This window comes from Leucoraja erinacea, chromosome 22 (assembly GCF_028641065.1).
Source record: "Leucoraja erinacea ecotype New England chromosome 22, Leri_hhj_1, whole genome shotgun sequence".
NCBI lineage: Eukaryota > Metazoa > Chordata > Chondrichthyes > Rajiformes > Rajidae > Leucoraja > Leucoraja erinaceus.
In genome coordinates this window covers 32,584,377-32,604,095 of record NC_073398.1, presented here as the reverse complement: position 1 = coordinate 32,604,095, position 19,719 = coordinate 32,584,377, and the positions used below count along the sequence as shown (strand labels likewise).

At 47.3% G+C, this 19,719-nt stretch overlaps 1 protein-coding gene across 5 annotated transcripts in view; it reads left to right on the top strand.

Moving 5' to 3' along the window:
* Window positions 1-19,719, top strand: part of celf2 (cugbp, Elav-like family member 2) — a 559,937-nt gene that overhangs the window by 470,259 nt on the left and 69,959 nt on the right. The gene's annotated exons all lie outside the window — the stretch shown is intronic.

Sequence of the window (19,719 nt, the reverse complement as noted above, 5' to 3'; positions counted from 1 at the left end):
TCATAAGATATAATATCTTATATATACCTTGTAAGGTGAGGGAGGGAAGATTTAATAGGAACCCGTGGGGCAACTATATCAGACAAAGGTCTGGTGGGCACATGGAACGAGCTGCTGGAGGAGGTTGTTGAGGCAGGTACTATCACAATGTTTAAGCGAGGCTTTGAGCCATAGTGTCATAAAGTGTGGAAACAAGCCCTTCGGCCCAACTTGCCCCTGCTGACCCACATCCCCCATCTACACCAGTCCCACTTGACAGTAAGAATTATCACTGTATCTTGGGACACATGATCTTAATAAATTAGGACCAATTATGCTAGGAGTTGAGGTTGCAGTGACCAAAGTCAGGAAGCCAGGACAATTTCTAGATAGTCCTGGAAACTTACTTAGATTGATGATTAGTAAGTAAGTAAGTAAGTAAGTAAGTAAGTAAGTAAGTAGGTTTATTGGCCAAGTATTCACATACAAGGAATTTGCCTTGGTGCTCCGCCCACAAATAACAACATGGCATACAGTGACTGTTACGAATGACTCAGAAAACACTAAATACTAATAATATTTGGCAAAAATATTTAATAATCTGTGACAAAAAAATCCACAGATCCTCACCACCTCCACTCTATCCAGGTCTTTCACTAATCGGTAAATTTGAGGTTTGGAGTCACATAGCATGGAATTTGGAGTCAACTTGCATGGAAACAGGTCCATGCAATGAAAATTCCATACATGGAAAATAAAAAAAGGCTCTACGATGGCCGTGTAGAATTGGACCATCATTGCCTGTGGCAGATTGTGCTTCGATTATGATTAGAGTCACAGAGTGATACAGTGTGGAAACAGGCCCTTCATCCCCAATTTGCCCACACCGGCCAACATGTCCCATCTACACTAGTCCCACCTGCCTGCATTGGGCCCATATTGGGCCCATAAACCTGTCCTATCCAGGTACCTGTCCAAAGGTATCTTAAATGTTGTGAAGAAGTCTGAAGAAGGGTCTCGACTCGAAACAGCGCCTATTTCCTTCACTCCACAGATGCTGCCTCACCCGCTGAGTTTCTCCAGCATTTTTGCCTACCTTCCATTTTCCAGCATCTGCAGTTCCTTCTTAACCATTAAGCGTTGTGACAGTCCCTGCCTCAACTACCTCCTCCAAAAGCTTGTTCCATGCACCCACCACCCTTTGTACAAAACATTTGGACAGGTCCATGGATAGAAAAGGTTTAGAAGGATACGGGCCAAATGCAGTCAGGTAAGATGTGGCATCTTGGTCAGTGGGGGTAGGTTGAGTCGAAGGGCCATATGACTCTGAGACAAATTTCACTGTAGCTGTTAGCAACGTGCTAATAGGCCCTTCGGCCCACCAAGTCTATGCTGACCATCAGCTATCCATTTACACCAAATCCCATTTTTCCCTTGCCCCAATTCCAATCCATTCCCCACCCTTCCCAATTTTACCACCCACCCACAAACGAGGGACAACTCACTGCGGCCAATCACCCTACCGGCCCCTACATATTTGGGATGTGGGAGGCATTGGAATTGTGACTAGCTTGGATGGGACAACTGGGACACTTTGGACAGAAGGAACTGTTTCCATGCAAGTTGACTCCATATTCCATGCTATATGAATCCATATGAGTCCATACCTCTGAAACTTACCGATTAATGAAAGACCTGGATAGAGTGGAAGTGGAGGGGATCTTTGGTTTTGTTTGCCACAGAAGGCTGTGGAGGCCAAGCCAGTGGATATTTTAAAGCCAGAGATAGATAGATTCTTGATCAGTACGAGTGTTGGGGGCTTCACATTGGAGTTTCATTCCAGTTTCATTCTGGAATTCCAGAATTCCACAGAGTCGGGAGAAGGCAGGAGAATGGGGTTGAGAGGGAAAGATAGATGATATAGTAGACCTTATGGGCCGAATGGCATAACTCTGCTCCTCTCCCTTATGACCGTTAGTTTTTCCTCGGTATTTTTCTCACATATCCACGGACTGCCTGTGATTTGTGGACATGTTGTTTCAGAACTCCCTGTTCCTCCACTGTTCTCCATTCGCCACCGGGAGGAGGGCACTCCAATCTGTCTTTGTCACATCAAAGGGAGTCAACCTGTCAATTTCCCAAAGCACACGTCGTCTTCCAGTTTAAAATATGTACCTGGATGTTTCCTTCTTCCACCTGCCAAACCGACGATGTCTTCACTCCGTGGCATGCGCTCAGCTCAGAGATACAAACCAGTGGTGTGGATGGTGCCGCGTGATATACGGCCGAGACCGAGGTGTAGACGACAGGCACACTCTGTCTCATAGCAACAATGGAAAATAGGTGCAGGAGTAGAGGCCATTCAGCCCTTCGAGCCAGCACCGCCATTCAATGTGATCATGGCTGATCATCCCCAATCAGTACCCCCATTCCTGCCTTCTCCCCATATCCCCTGACTCCGCTTTCTTTAAGAGCCCTATCTAGCTCTCTCTTGAAAGCATCCAGAGAACCGGCCTCCACCGCCCTCTGAGGCAGAGAATTCCACAGACTCACAACTCTCTGTGTGAAAATAGATGCTCCCTTAGCTAAATCTAACTCTCTCTTGAAAAACGTCCAGTGAATCGGCCTCCACTGACTTCTGTGGCAGAGAATTCCACAGACTCACAACTCTCTGGGTGAATAGGTTTTTCCTCATCTCAGTCCTAAATGGCCCACCCCTTATTCTTAAACTGTGTGTGACCCCTGGTTCTGGACCCCCCCCCCCCCAACACCTCTCTCCTAATCATAGCCCATACTTGACCGAGTGCTCAGTCATCTTATCTCCTTGACAACTTCCAGTAACCCCCCTGGAGCTAATGTTAATCTGACGAGCCCAGAATAGCCTGATTTCACCAACACTCTTCAGTAATGAAGGGACATTGCTAGCAATTTTCCAATCTTCAAGGCACAGCACTTAAACCCAGACCATTTGCAGTTCGTATGTGACTTTACACTTTCCTCCTGGGACTAACTGTTTGATTGATTGAAAGATACAGCATGGAAACGGGCCCTTCGGCCCACCGAGTCCATACTGACCATCGATCGCCCATTCACACCAATTCGACTGTTATCCCACTATCTCACAATAGGGGCAGTTGACGGCGGCTAATTAACCTACAAATCACGCACGTTTTTGGGGATGCGCCCAGCCCAGGAGACACTTTGAGTGCTGGTCGTAGAAATGGATCTGCAATCATTCATTACAATCGGTCTCCTCCTTTGAACTGTTACTCCAGCAGCACCATCTCTCACTCCGACTATACTCACCGCACTGAGTATAGCTTGTGCATGTGATAAACTATGTGGAAAGAAATCCAAGCACCAGGAGGAATCCCACGTGGTCCCAGGGAGAATGTGCAAACTCCACACAGACAGACGGCACTCGTAGTCTGGATCGCACCGGAGTTTAGTTTAGAGATAGAGCACGGAAACAGGCCCTCCGTGCCGACCAGCGATCCCCGCACACCAACATTCTCCTACACACACTCGGGACAATTTACAATTTTACAATTTACAAACCTGGATTTCTTTGGAACGTGGAATACAGGGGGAGCGTAAAACTCCGTACAGACAGCAACCGTAGTCAGGATCGAACCCGGGTCTCTGGCGCTGTACGGCTGTAATTCTACCGCTGAGCCACTTAACTCAGACCAGTTGCAGTTCGCACTTGACTTTCTGCTTTCCTCCTGGGACCTGCCCCAGTGTGTACTCTGAAACTGTTAAACCATTGATTACTCAAGTTGCCAATCTTTCTCATATCTGCATCTATTGAGCTGTGTCAATGAAATTAATTAACCTTGTTCCTTACACAGGAGTGGACTGCACGTATAAACAGATCGAATTCAATTAACATGGCAACACAAAACATTTCACATTCCAGCTTCTAAAACCTCCCTCGGTTTTTAAAAAAATCAAAAACCGCAGATGCTGAAAATCTGAAATAAACCCAGAGGTGTTTGACCTAAAATGTTAACTCACCTCTCTCTACATAGTAACATAGAAACATAGAAATTAAGTGCCGGAGTAGGCCATTCGGCCCTTCGAGCCTGCACCGCCATTCAATATGATCATGGCTGATCATCCAACTCAGTATCCTGTACCTGCCTTCTCTCCATATCACATGATCCCTTTAGCCACATCTAACTCCCTCTTAAATATAGCCAATGAACTGGCCTCAACTACCTTCTGTGGCAGAGAATTCCAGAGATTCTCCACTCTCTGTGTGAAAAATGTTTTCCTCATCTCGGTCTTAAAGGATTTCCCCCTTATCCTTAAACTGTGATCCCTTGTCCTGTACTTCCCCAACATCGGGAACAATCTTCCTGCATCCAGCCTGTCCAACCCCTTAAGAATTTCGTAAGTTTCTGTAAGATCCCCCCTCAATCTTCCAAATTCTAGCGAGTACAAGCCGAGTCTATCCAGTCTTTCTTCATATGAAAGTCCTGACATCCCAGGAATCAGTCTGGTGAACCTTCTCTGTACTCCCTCTATGGCAAGAATGTCTTTTTTGCCAGACGCTGCCCAGCCTGTTTAGTATTTTCATGTATTTTCTGCTTATATTGTTGGATTTTTTTTTTTGTTTCTTTAATTCATTGCTTAAATACTTCTGTTGGAACGCAGCTAGAATGCCAGCATGTACAAGTTGGAGTTGAAGTTTGTACAAACAAGGAACTGCAGATTTAGTTTCATTTAATTTATTGTCACGTGTACTGAGGTACAGTGAAAAGCTTTTTTGTCCCGTGCCATCCAGTCAGCGGAATGACAGTCGAGTCATAGAGCGATACAGCGTGGAAACAAGCCCTTCGGCGCACTTGCCCGTACCGGCCAACAATGTCCCAGCTAAACCCCGTCCCACCTGCCTGCGCCTGGTCCATATCCCTTCAAACTTGTCATACTCATGTACTGTTTCTAAAACGTTGGGATAGTCCCAGCCTCAACTACCTCCTCTGGCAGGCAGGCAAGAAATGCTGGAGAAACTCAGCGGGTGAGGCAACATCAATGGAGAGAAGGAATTGGCGACGTTTCGGGTCAAGATCCTTCCTCGGACTGAGGACCCGAAACGTTACCCATTCCTTCTCTCCATTGACGCTGCCTCACCCGCTGAGTTTCTCCAGCATTATTTTGTCTACCTTCGATTTTTCCAGCATTTCTTTACTACTTCCTCCGGCAGCTTGTTCCATACACCCAGCACCCTTTGTGTGAAAACAGTGAGTAGGTGTTTACAATCGAGCCACAGTGTGCAGATACAGGATAATGGGACTAGCCATGGGGTTGCAGCTCCACCCTCTGCCCCACTGGGAAGGCACAACATTTTAAGATCTGATTCAAAACTAAAATCCCTGGTTGCTGAAGTTATTGGGATCTAATATAAATTGCAACACGCCTAGCTCATTATTGGACCACAAGCAGCGGTGGAGTTGCTGCCTTCCAGCTCCCGGGACCTGGATTCCATCCTGACGATGGGTGCTGTCAGTACGGAGTTTGCACGTTCTCCCCGTTGTCATCGTGGGTTTTCTCTGGATGCTCCGGTTTTCTCCCACGTCCCACCCACCTGCGGGTTTGCAGATGAATTGATTTCTGTAAAAAAGAATTGGACCGAGTGGGTAGGATAGGCCTAGTTTACGGATGATCAGTGGTCAGCATGTACTCGTTGGGCTGAAGGGCCTGTTACCATACTCTATAGAGTCATAGAGTGATACAGTGTGGAAACAGGCCCTTCGGCCCAACTTGCCCACACCGGCCAACATCTCTAAACTCTGTCTCTATCTCTAAACTCTGGCCGCTCTTGCTCACTTTGTGGAGTTTGCGCGATCGCCCTGTGACAACGTTGGCTTTTTCCAAGTGCTCCAGCCTCTTCTTTGAGTAAGGGTCATAAGTGATAGGAGCAGAATGAGGCCATTCGGCCCCATCAAGTCTACTCCGCCATTCAGTCATGGCTGATCTATCTCCCACTCACAACCCCATTCTCCTGCCTTCTCCCCATAACCCCTGTCACCCGTACTAATCAAGAATCTTAGTATATACTACCCAGTTTACCCAGGATGGCATAGACTCAATGGGCTGAAGAGCCTGTTTCTCCGCTGTAAGTCCCAGTGACTCAATGAGTAAAAAATGGTCAAATTTAAAATGGTAACTTGATTTGTTAACATCAGTAAGGTATTTAAAGCAATTTAGATGACAGCACTGATGCTGACAAAGCATTGAACACATTCTTTATTATATAAGTAATTCAAACTCTTTGGAGACTTGAAAGAACTAATAAGATTTAACAGGAACAAACAGTACTTGGCCTGATGGACTGCCAAGGCCATGATTCACTCAGCTAAACCTCTCCCAATTGACTCGATAGAGACACCACCGACCATGGGGTTGACCTGATTAGTCTGCAAAGCCAGAGACCCAGGTTCGATCCTGGTAACGGGTTTGTACATTCTCCCCGTGACCGCGTGGGTTTTCTCCTGGTCCTCTGGTTTCCTCCCACACTCCAAAAAACGCACAGGATTGTTGGTTAATTGGCTTCTGTAAACTGCCCCTATTATGTTGCATGTGAGGTTGGGATATCATTGAACTAGTATGTGGGTGATCAGTGGCCGGCGCAGTTTGGTGGGCCGAAGGGCCTGAAGGGCCTGCTTCCATGCTGTGTTACTAAACCAAACTAGACTAAATTAATTAAAAATTCATAAACATTAGCACTGATCATTCCTCCCCCTTAATATACTCAGTCTGAAGAAGGGTCTCAACCCAAAACGTCATCTCTCCAGTCCCTTCATGGATAAAGTCATAAGGTCATAAGGAATAAGAATAGAATTGGGCCAGTCGGCCCATCAAGTCTACTCCACCATTCAATCATGGCTGATCTATCTCCCTCCTAACCCCATTCTCCTGCCTTCTGACACCTGTACTAATCAAGAATCTATCTCTGCCTTAAAAATACCCACTGACTTGGCCTCCACAGCCGTCCGTGGCAAAGAATTCCACAGATTCACCACCATCTGACGAGAGAAATTCCTCCTCATCTCCTTTCTAATGATGCATCCTTTAATTCTGAGGCTACGGTCTCTGGTCCTAGACTCTCCCACAGGTGGAGACATCCTCTCCACATCCACTCCATCCGGGCCTTTCACTGTTCAGAGCATTCACTGAATAATAGGTCTTTTCACGGTTGGTCAACTTCAACTAAGGTTTGTCGTATAGACTGGCGATGCTGGAGTCTTGAGCAACACACAAAGTGCTGGAGGAACACAGCTGGGTCTGGCAGCATCTATAGCGGGAACAGACAGGCGAGAAGAAAAGGGTCCTGACCCGAAACGTCGCCTGTCCATTCGCTCCAAACTTGCTGCGTGACGCGCTGAGTTCCTCCGGTACTTTGCGCGCTGTCGTCTAGACTTGTGTGAACTCCTGTGCCAGAACTCTGCAGAATGATACTGGCCTTGATTCTGATTTTTGCTGCTCGGGATGAAATTGTTTGAGGGCTAACCTCGTGGTGCAGTATGTTTCCAAACCAAGTTCATCATTTCAGATTTGTCAGTCGACAAATGGCAGATGCTCCAAGTGCACGGGGAAAATTCATTCCTCATAATCCTTCTCTTTAACTGTTGGGCTCCACGTCTGTGACGTTTGCGTCTCTGTTGCCGTGGCAACCTTTGGCCGGCGAAGCCAAGTGGCGCAGCGGTAGAGTTGCTGCCGTGCAGCGCCACAGACGTGGGTTCGATCCTGGTGGTGCTGTCTACGCGGAGTTTGTACGTTCTCCCTGTGACTCCGATACATTTCCTCCGGCTGCTCCGGTTTACACCCACACTCCAAAGACTTGCGGATTTGTCGGTTAATTGGGCGGGCTTTGTAAAATTGTAAATTGTCCTTAGTGGTGTATAGGATACTGCTAGTGTCAATGGTCAGCCTGGACTCTGGACTCTGGACTCTGGCGCTGTGAGGCAACAACTCTACCGCTGCACCACCGTGCCGCACCATGCTATGTGTGTAATCAGTAGCAAATCTCTCTCTCTCTCTGTGTCTCTGTCTGTTTGTCTCTCTCTCTGTCTCTGTCTCTGTCTGTTTGGCTGTGTGTGTGTGTGTGTCTCTCTCTCTCTCTCTGTCTCTGTCTGTTTGTCTGTGTGTGTGTGTCTGTGTCTGTGTGTCTCTCTCTCTGTCTATATCTTTCTCTTTTTCTTTGTCTCTCTCTCTCTCTCTCTCTCTCTCTCTCTCTCTCTCTCTCTGTCTCTCTCTCTCTTTCTCTGTCTCTTTCACTTTCTCTCTCTCTGTCTCTCCCTCTCTCTCTCTCTGTCCGTCCCTCTCTCTGTCCCTCTCTCTCTCTCTCTCTCTCTCTCTCTCTCTGTCTCTCTCTCTCTCTCTCTTTCTGTCTGTCTGCCTCTGCCTCTGTGTGTGTCTCTTTCTCTCTCTGTCTCTCTCTTTCTCTGTCTCTTTCTCTCTTTCTCTTTCTCTCTCTCTCTCTCTCACACACTCTCTCTCTCTCTCTCCTGTCTTTGGAGTTGGGTCAATCAGGCCCCAGACCAATCCCATCACCAGAGGGTCTTCTCGCATTCACGGCTGAGTACCATTGAGCCACTTCAGGAGGGAAAAGAAATGCTGCCAGACTTTGCAACATATGCAGACTGCCATGTTGCCTGCTTGCAGTCTGTCATGTCAGATACTGCTGAAATTGTCCAGAGACATCTCCACAAAAATAAAACACAATACAGAACAATCTAACTCCGGCACAAGCAGTCCAACTAAATTAAGTTAAGGCAGGTAATTCTACCTGGGAATTTATAGCCGACTTGCAGATTAAATCATCATTTCCATCAGGTTACACTGAGTGCCTGTCAGATACCATTAAACAGCTCCTTCTGCAAACCTGTTTGATCCATTTGCTAAGAAGCCCCTTAAGATAAAAGATGTGGACGCAGCCCAGACCATCATACAAACCAACCTCTCTTCTCTTGACTCCATCTACACCTCACGCTGCCTCGGCAAGGCCAGCAGTATAATCAAGGACGAGTCGCACCCTTGCCACTCCCTCTTCTCCCCTCTCCCATCGGGCAAAAGGTACAGAAGTGTGAAAACGCACACCTCCAGAATCAGGAACAGTTTCTTCCCAGCTGTTAACTGAACCATCCTACCACAACCAGAGAGCAGTGCTGAACTACCATCTCCTTCATCGGTGACCCTCGGACTATCCTTGATCGGACTTTGCTGGCTTTACCTTGCACTAAACGTTATACCCTTATCATGTATCTGTACACTGTAAATGGCTCAATTGTAATCAGTCACATACTGTCTTTCTGGTGACTGGTTAGCACGCAACAAAATCTTTTCACTGTACTGGGCCTGTCTCACATGGGCGTCATTTGCGCGTCATTTACGATCACAACACACGATGCGCGCGGCACGTGCATTACGCGCACATGGCGCGTGGTGAGGTACGGTGGCGTAGGCGGTGGCGCGCGGCGCCTCAGGATGTTGCGATTCTCAAAATCCTCGCCCGCCAACTGCGTGATGCGCAAATGACTCCCAAGTGGGACAGGCCCTTAACTCAGTCTATGTGACAATCAAATAAACTAAACTAACCATACTAAAATAGTTGACAGCCCCACGCTGTTTATCCGTGAAACGCAATGAGTTCACCATCAGCTTCCAATGTCATTGGGGATCGGCCTTCCAATAAAGGTGGTTTGTACATCACATATTATGTGCAGGAACAGGGTACATTGGCTATCGATTCTGCTCTCCCAGTCAATAAAATCATCGTCCTCATCAGCTCCTCCACTTCTTCACCTCCCTATCTCCATTACTAAACCAAAATCAATGAATGCCCTGAATGATGTCGGCCACTGCAGTGCAGAATTTCGTTTGGGCAGCGCGCTAGAGCCACCGACTACGGGCGCTGTCTGTACGGAGTTTGCACGTTCTCCCCGTGACCTGCGTGGGTTTTCCCCGGCTTTGTAGGTTAATTTGGCTTCAGTAATAATCGCAAATTGTCTCCAGAGTGTAGGGCATGGACAGCATGGACTCAATGGGCTGAAGGGCCTGTTCTTGCACTGTATCTTTAAACATCAAGCGCCAGACAGTCCCCTCGACCCGAGTAGTAGCGGTCAAATACGGGACAAGGGCGGTCCCATACGGGACAAACCCATTTAGACCAAAATACGGGATGTCCCGGCTAATACGGGCCAGTTGGCAACCTTAAGTCGTGGCAATATCCTCATAAATCTTAGATGCTGCCTGAACCCCTTGTTACTCCAGCTCTTCTGTGTAAACCAGCATCTGCAGTTCCTTTAGACACATTTTCTCTGCACCCTTTCTAACTTGACGACATCTTTCCTATAAGATGCTGCCTAGAACCAAACACAATACTCTAAACATGGCCTCACCAACATCTTACATATGTCCTCCCAACTTCGAAATGTCTTGGCCAGAGATGTGGGTTTGATGGTAGTTGAGCAAATGTCTCCATGCCAGAGAGTTTGAAGGAAGTAAAATTCACCGTCTACACATTTTATCAATGCCACTTTGTTCCATGTTCTGTAGTTTAGTTTAGTTCAGAGATACTGCGCGGAAACAGGCCCTTCGGCCCACCGGGTCCGCACCGACCAGTGATCCCCGCACATTAACACTATCCTACACACACTAGGGACAATTTACATTTATGCCAAGTCTTTGGACTGTGGGATGAAACCGTAGATCTCTGAGAAAACCCACGCAGGTCACGGGGAGAACGTACAAGCTCCGTACAGACTGCACCCGTAGTTGGGATCGAACCTGGGTCTACAGCGCTGTAAAGCAGCACCTCTACCACTTATGCCACCATTTATACTATCTATAAAAACGTTGACTGAGCCACGAGCTATTTTATTTTCGCTGTTAATCCTGTCAACAAAGGTTGAATGATATCAATGTCTTTAAAGATGCATATTGGTTAATAAAAAAAGATAACTCCGTTTGTATTAAGTGAACAATTGATTGACTGTAATACCAGTCACTGTAAATCACTATCCTGATTTACTGTAATGTACGTCGCATCTGCTGATGGCTTCTATAAAAGACAATGTGTCTGTAAATCTTCCCCGTCCTATTTGAGTTTTCTCTACGGTAGGATGAACAGACAGGCTGCTGCTGTTCCTTCTATTCAGTATTTTGTCATGATCGATCTTTGTAAGATCATAACAAGCATTTCCTTGTGTTTTAAATATACCGAGCGGTCACAATAAAAACAGAAAATGGCAGAGTAACTCCACAGGTCAGGCAGCATCTCTTGACAGGAAAGAAATAGTAAAGGGCCTGTCCCACTTGGGCGCCATTTGCGCGTAATTTACGTGTCATCATTTACGTGTCACGACCCAGGCGGCGGCACCCCAGTAATCTTCGCGCGCCATCTTCGTGACGCACAAATGACACCCAAGTGCGACAGGCCCTTAAAGGTTTCAGCCCTGGGAATCTTTGGCAGACCTGAAACATTGGATGTTCCTCCTTCCGCAGATGCTGCCTGACCGGCAGAGTGTTTCCAGCACTTTCTGCTTTGAGAGACATAGAGAAGATGGGCCTCATTCTCCCTGTGATCTGTGTGGGTTTTCTCCGGGTGCTCGGGTTTCCTCCCACACCTCAAAGACATACAAGTTTGTAGGTTAATTGGCCGATAACATTGTAAAAATTGTCCCTAGTGTGCAGGAGAGTGATAGTGTATGGGAGGATCACTGGTCGGCACGGACTCGGTGGGCCGAAGGGCCTGTTTCCGTACTGTATCTCTAAAGTCCAAAAGGCTCCTGAAAGAGAAAGTCATGTCTCCAGGTTTGCCAATGATGCTTTGATGGGCCATATTGTGGGCAAATTAAACATTAAATTATAAAGTTTACGAGGATGATGTCAGGACTGGAGGGTCTGAGCTATAGGGAGAGGTTGAGTAGGCTGGGACTCTATTCCTTGGAGAGCAGGAGGATGGGGAGAGGGGGCGAATCTTATAGAGGTGAATAAATTCATGAGAGGAATAGATTGGGTAGATGCGCACTTGCCCAGAATAGGAGAATCGAGGACCATAGGTTTAAGGTGAAGGGAAAAAGATTTAATAGGAACCTGAGGGATAACTTCTCCACACAAAGGGTGGTGGGTGTATGGAACAAGCTGCCAGAGGAGATAGTCAAGGGTGGGACTATCCCAACGTTTAGACAGGTACATGGATAGGACAGGTTTGGAGGGATATGGGCCAAACCAGAGCAGGTGGGACTAGTGTACAAGTTGGCCGGTATGGGCAAGTTGGGCCGAAGGGCCTGTTTCCATGCTGTATCACTCTGTGACTCCATGTTAACAGATTGAATGAGTGGGTTGGACACTTTGCCCATGTTGTATCTGCCTCTACACGTACCCCTTGGCCCCACGTTCCAGTCACCCACCACCTTTGCGTTAAAATAAATTGTTGCACAATTATGGGACCTTACGAAAATGGGTGCTTGATCGCCAGTTCAGATTCAGTCAGCTGACGTTTAGTTTAGTTAATGGCCCTGCCCCAATGTACGAGTTCATTCCAAGAGCTATCCCGAGTTTAAAAAAAATCATACTCGTGGTAAGCACGGGGAATGAACGTAGCGGGTGCTTCGGAGCTCGGGGACGTCCCTTAGCGCTAACGGCAGGTACTCAGGAAGACTCGCTAACGGCAGGTAAGCTCGGAAAGACTCGCGAAGATTTTTCAACACATCGAAAAATGTCCACGAGAGCCCCGAGTACCGACGAGTGGCCATTACCGTAAATCTCCGAGCTCCAATCAGGGCAAACTCGGGAGAACTCTTGGAATGAACTCGTACAGTAGGACAGGGGTTTTCGTTTATTGTCACGTGTACCGAGGTACAGTGAAAAGCTTTGGTAGCGTGCTACCCAGCCATGGAAGGGGACCTGTCGCAACTTTTCTTCGACTTTTTCACTCTGCCTGAAGTTTAACGTCCAGTTTTTTTTTGTTCCCTCTCAGTAAAAGCCAATCTCAACTCTTTATTCAGCTCACACTCCCATTAAATCTTCGTTTGTCAGATGCTAAATGTTTTATGGGCATCCGCTTCATTAGAATGGGCCATCACGAAAGTCTATCTTAAGAGGCCATCAATGAGATGCAGAAGAATAACTCTGTGTAACTCTTAAAGTCTTCCAGGCAAGATGATTTATCGAATCAAATGTGGGTTATTGATTGACCTCTGTTGAGCAATATAATTACAACATGGGGGTTTTTTTTTTTTTGCTAAAATTGTGAAAAGAGTTCGGTGAAATGGAAACACAAACTTGCAAAACTTTCCTTATTTTTTTTGTGTGGGAAAGAACTGCAGATGCTGGTTTAAACCGAAGAGAGACACAAAATGCTGGAGTGACTCAGTGGGACAGGCAGCATCTCTGGAGATGAAACGTTACCCAATTCCTTCTCTCCAGAGATGCTGCCCGTCCCGCTGAGTTACTCCAGCTTTTTGTGTCTCTCTTCGGTTTAAACCAGCATCTGCAGTTCCTTCCTGCGCCTTATTCAATGTTATCCCACTCCAAGGACCCGTCTCACCCCGGTCACTCCCTCTTCTATCCGCTCCCATCGGGCAAGATGTACCGATTTGTGAAACAAAGGGTCTTGTGACACCACATTTTATGCTGCATATTTAAGGCACCAACTCTCAGACACCTCCTCCTACTTATCCTTGGGCCATGACACCACAGACAAGCACTAGCAAAGATCTTATAGCGAAGCAAGATGGATTACTCTCACGCAAACGTGAGGTACGCTCATGGGCGGTTTCATGGGTGATTATAGGACACATTTTAGCAACCTGACTCCGCCATCTTGCTCCGCTTTCTTGCTCCCGCCTTCTTGCTTCCGGCCAAAGATTGGATCCGCGGCGAGGAGAAGGAGTGCAAGGCCCGGGGCAGCGGGGAGAGAGAGTGCGGGGTCCGGGGCAGCGGGGAGAGGGAGTGTGGGGTCTGGGGCAGCAGGGAGAGGGAGTGTGGGGCCCGGGGCAGCGGGGAGAGAGAGTGCGGGGAGAGAGAGTGCGGGGTCCGGGGCAGCGAGGAGAGAGAGTGCTCCAAGACAATGTTTCTTATTTAATTTCCTTGTCTAGTCTGAAATAAAGTTCATTATTGGATTAGAAGAAATATAATTGTGTGTGTTATATACATTTATATAATTTTCATGTATGTGTGTTTATAAACATTTTATTCCTTAACAAGAATCAACAGAATTATGAACTAACAGAATTATGAATCTAACCCTATATCACGCACAAAAAGTCCCCCCCCTGTCAATCACCCTGCGAGTCGGGTCGGTTCCGGTTACTACAAAATCAACTCAAACACTGTTTGTGAGCCATTTAAAAAGAAATGATTTAAAAAACATTAAAAAAGACAATTACCAGAATCAAATTTTATTCTTGACAAGAAGTTTGAACTGACAGATTTATGAATCTGACCCACACAAACTGTTGCCCCGCAACATTGATTACAGTGCGAGTCGGGTCGGGTTAGGTAGGCTCAGGTTGCTAAAATGGGCGTGGAAAATGCCCATGATCCCCTCCATAGCGTACTACATGTCAGTCCATTGCATTTAGCAGGAGTAACCTATCTTGCTTCGCTATAAGATCTTTGAGCACTAGGCCATGATCTCAAACACTATCACTGGCTTCATTGCTTCCGGCTCCCTGCCCTCCCAAGCCTCCAACCTCAACCCAGACCCATATTTAGTTTAGTTTAGTTTAGAGATACAGAGTGAAAACAGCCCCAACCCCCGCACACTGACACTGTCCTCCACACATTAGGGACAATTTTCCATTTGTATATTCATACCAAGCCAATTAACCTACAAACAATAGACAATAGGTGCAGGAGTAGGCCATTCGGCCCTTCGAGCCAGCTCCGCCATTTTCAATGTGATCATGGCTGATCACCCCCAAACAGTACCCCGTTCCTGCCTTCTCCCCATATCCCCTGACTCCGCTATCTTTAAGAGCCCTATCTAGCTCTCTCTTGAAAGTATCCAGAGAACCGGCCTCCACCGCTCTCTGAGGCAGGGAATTCCACAGGCTCACCACTCTCGGTGAGAAAAAGTGTTTCCTCGTCTCCGTTCTAAACGGCTTACCCCTTATTCTTAAACCTGTACGTCTTTGGAGTGTGGGAGGAAACCGATGATCTCTGAGAAGATCCCACGCAGGTCACGGGGAGAACCTACAAACTCCGTACAGACAGCACCCCTGGTCAGGATCGAACCCGGGTCTCTGGCGCTGTGAGGCAGCGACTCTACTGCTGTGCCACCGTGCTGCCATATATATTGTTGCTTATCCTTGTCCCATTTTTCAAGGGAACATTTCTCTTTTGTCTGCATGTTTCCTTCACTGAATAGAACCTTTTAAGTTCTGTCGGATTATTTCTTCAAGGGCATGCCATTGTAAAGGATGAACAGAAGGAATTTGTGCCTAACAGTGAAACAGGAATGTCAATTTAATTTTAAAGAGGCGCTGCTCACTACATTCACCTACCACCTCTGTGCAGCGAGTTCCCAATGCATCGACTGCCAAATGCTTATTTTAATTATTCATGGCGATGTTGACTTTGCTCGCAAGGCCGGCCGGCCTGCCTAATTACTCTCCCCACTTCAGAGGGCAGCCGCTAGACACAAAACGCTGGAGTAACTCAGCGGGCCAGGCAGCATCTCTGGAGAGAAGGAGTTTTCGGGCCGAGACCCTTCATCAGGGCGAGAGTCAGAAAGGCACACAAAAGGACAAGTCAAAGCCAGCAAGGATGATTAGAGAAAGGTAGAGCCCACAATGGTCCATTGTTGGCCGTGGAGAAGGTGATAACGAGTGGATACAGACAGTGAAAGTCAATAGGACGACAGTGAAACTAGTAGGAAGACTAGGGTGGGGGGGGAGGGGGGAGAGAGAGGAAATGTGAGGGTTACTTTAAGTTAGAGGAATCAATATTCACACCGCTAGGTTGTCGGTTGTAACTAGGGCTGGACTGGGTCACCATGGCAGATTTCATTGAAAGGTATTAGTCAACAAGTAGGTAGACACAAAATGCTGGAGTAACTCAGCGGGTGAGGCAGCATCTCTGGAGAGAAAGAATTGGTGATGTTTCGGGTCGAGACCCTTCTTCAGACTGATGTCAGGGGAGGGGGCGGGACAAGGAAAGAAGGGGGAGACATAGAAACATAGAAAGGTGCAGGAGGAGGCCATTCGGCCCTTCGAACCAGCACCGCCATTCATTGTGATCATGGCTGATTGTCCCCAATCAGTAACCCTTGCCTGCCTTCTCCCCATATCCCTTGATTCCACTAGCCCCTAGAGCTCTATCTCAGTAAGACTAGTGGGGGAACTGGGAAGAGGAGGGAATGGAGAGGGAAAGCGAAGGGTCTCGACCCAAAACGTCGCCAATTCCTTCTCTCCATAGATGCTGCCTCACCCGCTGAGTTACTCCAGCATTTTGTGTCAACCTTCGATTTTCCAGCATCCGCAGCTCCTTCTTAAACATTTAGTCAACGGGTGGGTCTTTCTGACAATCCATTTGGTGATGTTCTCCTTACTGATGGTGGGTGCATGGAATGAGCTGCCGGAAGAAGTAGTTGAGGCAGATACTATTGCAATGATTAAGGTACAAAGCAACTTGGGATAAATTAGTTTCGTTTAGATTAGAGATACAGCATGGAAACAGACCCTTTGGCCCACCGAGTCCACATTACTATCGATCAGTTCTGTTATCGCACGTTTGCGTCCACTCCCTGCATACTAAGGACAATTTGACAGTGGGCCCCATTAACCCACAAACCTGCAAGTCCTTATGACGTGGATGGAAACCGGAGCACCCGGAGAAAACCCAGGGAGTAGGTGCAAACTCTGCACCGACAGCACCCGAGGTCAGGATCGAACCTGCGTCTCGTGTGCTGTGAGGCTGCAGCTCCATCTACCAGACAAACCGGTGGGACTAGTGTCGCCTGGACATATTGTGGGCAAGTTGGGCCGAAGGGCCATTTTTCCATGCTGTATCACTGTATCTCTGATTCTTTAAGAGTGAAGCTGCCCAGCATATTTCATCACAGGAGAGACCTCTCGTGAGTTGGCGCATCAAGACTCGGCTTTTTCTACCGATATGACTTGACTTTTTTCAATGCCTCTGTCTCTCATCTCGACCTGGTTTGTCCTGGCACCCTTGTGAAAGGAGCCTTTTCCTTCGGAAGAGGGTGGGATAGATAAAAGAACATGCTCTTGGGAGAACTGAGCTACAAGCAGGGAAAGTGGACTCCGGCCCCAAAGTTGGAATGGTTTGCAAGTCTGGGCAATTTAATATTAATGCCCAGTTAATAGCACTCTCCTTCCACCTTCTGCTTCCTTTGTGAGCCACTGCCAGCCATTAACTTTATCCACTCGTGACAAAGTGACTGGTGTTTAGTGTCTGCGCTCAAATATTGATTTTCTGTGGGGTTTTTGTAAACTGATTTATCGAGGTGGCCAGTTCACACATTTTCTTTCTTAGATTTATTGCCTATTATTCACAACAGTGAAACAATTGTGTATGAGGTGCAGAATAGTTTTAGTTCAATACTGAATCTAATAGAAGTGTTTGCTTTTGCAACCAAATGGCAACACAATTGTTTTATATTCTTCCAGCATCACCTTGATCTTGCCTTGGAGTCAACCAGTTCAATATATTAATAATAGAGGTGGCGAGATACATACATTTAACTGCTGGGAATGTGAAATCAAAGGCAAATGATCTTGAAATATTGTCTGTCCAAACAGAAGAGTATTCAAATGTCAGTTAGTTCTACCCAGCGATGTCCCATTGTATAATAGCGACATTGATTGGGCAGAGAGTTATGGAGTCGCAGTTTCAGTTTAGTTTATTGTCATGTGTACCAAGGTACAGTGGAAAGCCTTTGTTGAGTGCTAGCCAGTCAGTGGAAGGACAACACATGATTACATAGTTATCAAGATGGCGGCGCTGCCTTAGCGGCTGCGGCTCGCCTGCTGTCCGTCTGTTTTTTTTTATTTTTTTTGGTGTTCTTTTGTCCCGTTTTAGGTAATTTTTGGTTTATTAGGTTGTGTATGTGTGTGGGTGGGGGGGAGAAACGTGTTTTTGGTCTCTTCCTTCGGGGGGGATGCGACTTCTCTTGTTGTATCCCCCGTCTCCGTCTCCGCATGCGCGGAGCTGGCGGCCTCGGAGCTGGGGCAGCGGCAACCCGACCTCGGAATTTCGGCCGCGGGCCCAGGGGACGACATCGTCGGGAGTTCACAGGTCACAGGTTGGTGACCTGTTCTCCGGAGCTCCCGCGGCAACAGCTGCGTCCGCTGGACTGGAGGGCGGCAGCTTCGACCACCCCGGGCCGCGGAGTTGAACCGGCCCGTTCGCGGAGCTCGGATTCAGCCGCGGGACTGACATTACTTACCATCACCCCGGCGGGGTCACAACATCGGAAGCCTGGATCGCCTCGGCGCAGAGGGAGAATAAGAAGGGAAGAGACAAAGACTTAAGACTTTTGCCTTCCACCACAGTGAGGAGGTGCCTGGTGAACTCACTCACTGTGGTGGATGTTAATTTGTGTTTATTGGGTGTTTTTGTCATTTTTACTCTATGTAGGACTGCAAGGCAACGGAATTTTGTTCAGACCGCAAGGTCTGAATGACAATAAAGGCTACTTTGACTTTGACTTTGAATCGAGCCGTCCACGATGTACAAATGCATGTTAAAGGGAATAACATGAATAATGTTTAATGCAAGATAAAGTCCCGTAGATTCCGATCAAAGATAGTCCGAGTCTGTAGAAGGGTCTCGACCCGAAACGTCACCCATTCCTTCTCTCCAGAGATGCTGCCTGACCCGCTGAGTGACTCCAGTATTTTGTGTCTATCTTTGGTCTAAACCAGCATCTGCAGTGTCTTCCAACGCATAAGCAGAGTCCGAGGGTCTCGAATGAGGTAGATAGTAGATCAGGACCGCGCTCAAGTTGTTGGTAGGATGGTTCAGTTGCCTGATAACAGCTGGGAAGAAACTGTCCCTGAATCTGGAGGTGAATCACACTTTTGTACCTCTTGATGGTTTTTGATCAGCGGGTGGGGAGGATGTTTCCACTAGTGGGAGAGTCTAGGACTAGAGGCCATAACCACAGAATTAAAGGATGGTCCTTTAGGAAGGAGATGAGGAGGAATTTCTTCATTCAGAGGGTGGTGAATCTGTGGAATTCTTTGTAACAGCCGGCTGTGGAGGCCAAGTCAATGGATATTTTTGTCAGAGATAGATAGATTCTTGATTAGTACGGGTGTCAGAGGTTATGGGGAGAAGGCAGGAGAATAGGGTTAGGAGGGAGAGATAGATCAACCGCTTGATTCCCCTTCTCTGGATAAAATACTCTGTGCAGAGTCTTTTGCTAGAGTTTGTTGTAGAAATTGTGCGGAATTAACTCATAGAGTCATAAAGTCATAGTCATTAGAGGGAGACATTGTGGAAACAGGCCCTTCGGCCCAACTTGCCCTCACTGGCCAACAGGTCCCAGCTGCACTAGACCCACCTGCCTGCGTTAGGTCCATAAGCCTCCAAACCTGTCCTATCCATGTACCTGTCCAACGTTGGGAGTCCCAGCCTCAGCTGCCTCGTTCCATACACCCACCACACTTTGTGTGGAAACAGTTACCCCAAAGTTTCTCTGAGTCATGTTCCTGTCCCCTTAATCCGTGTGGTTCCACATAATCCTGGTTCTCAATACAA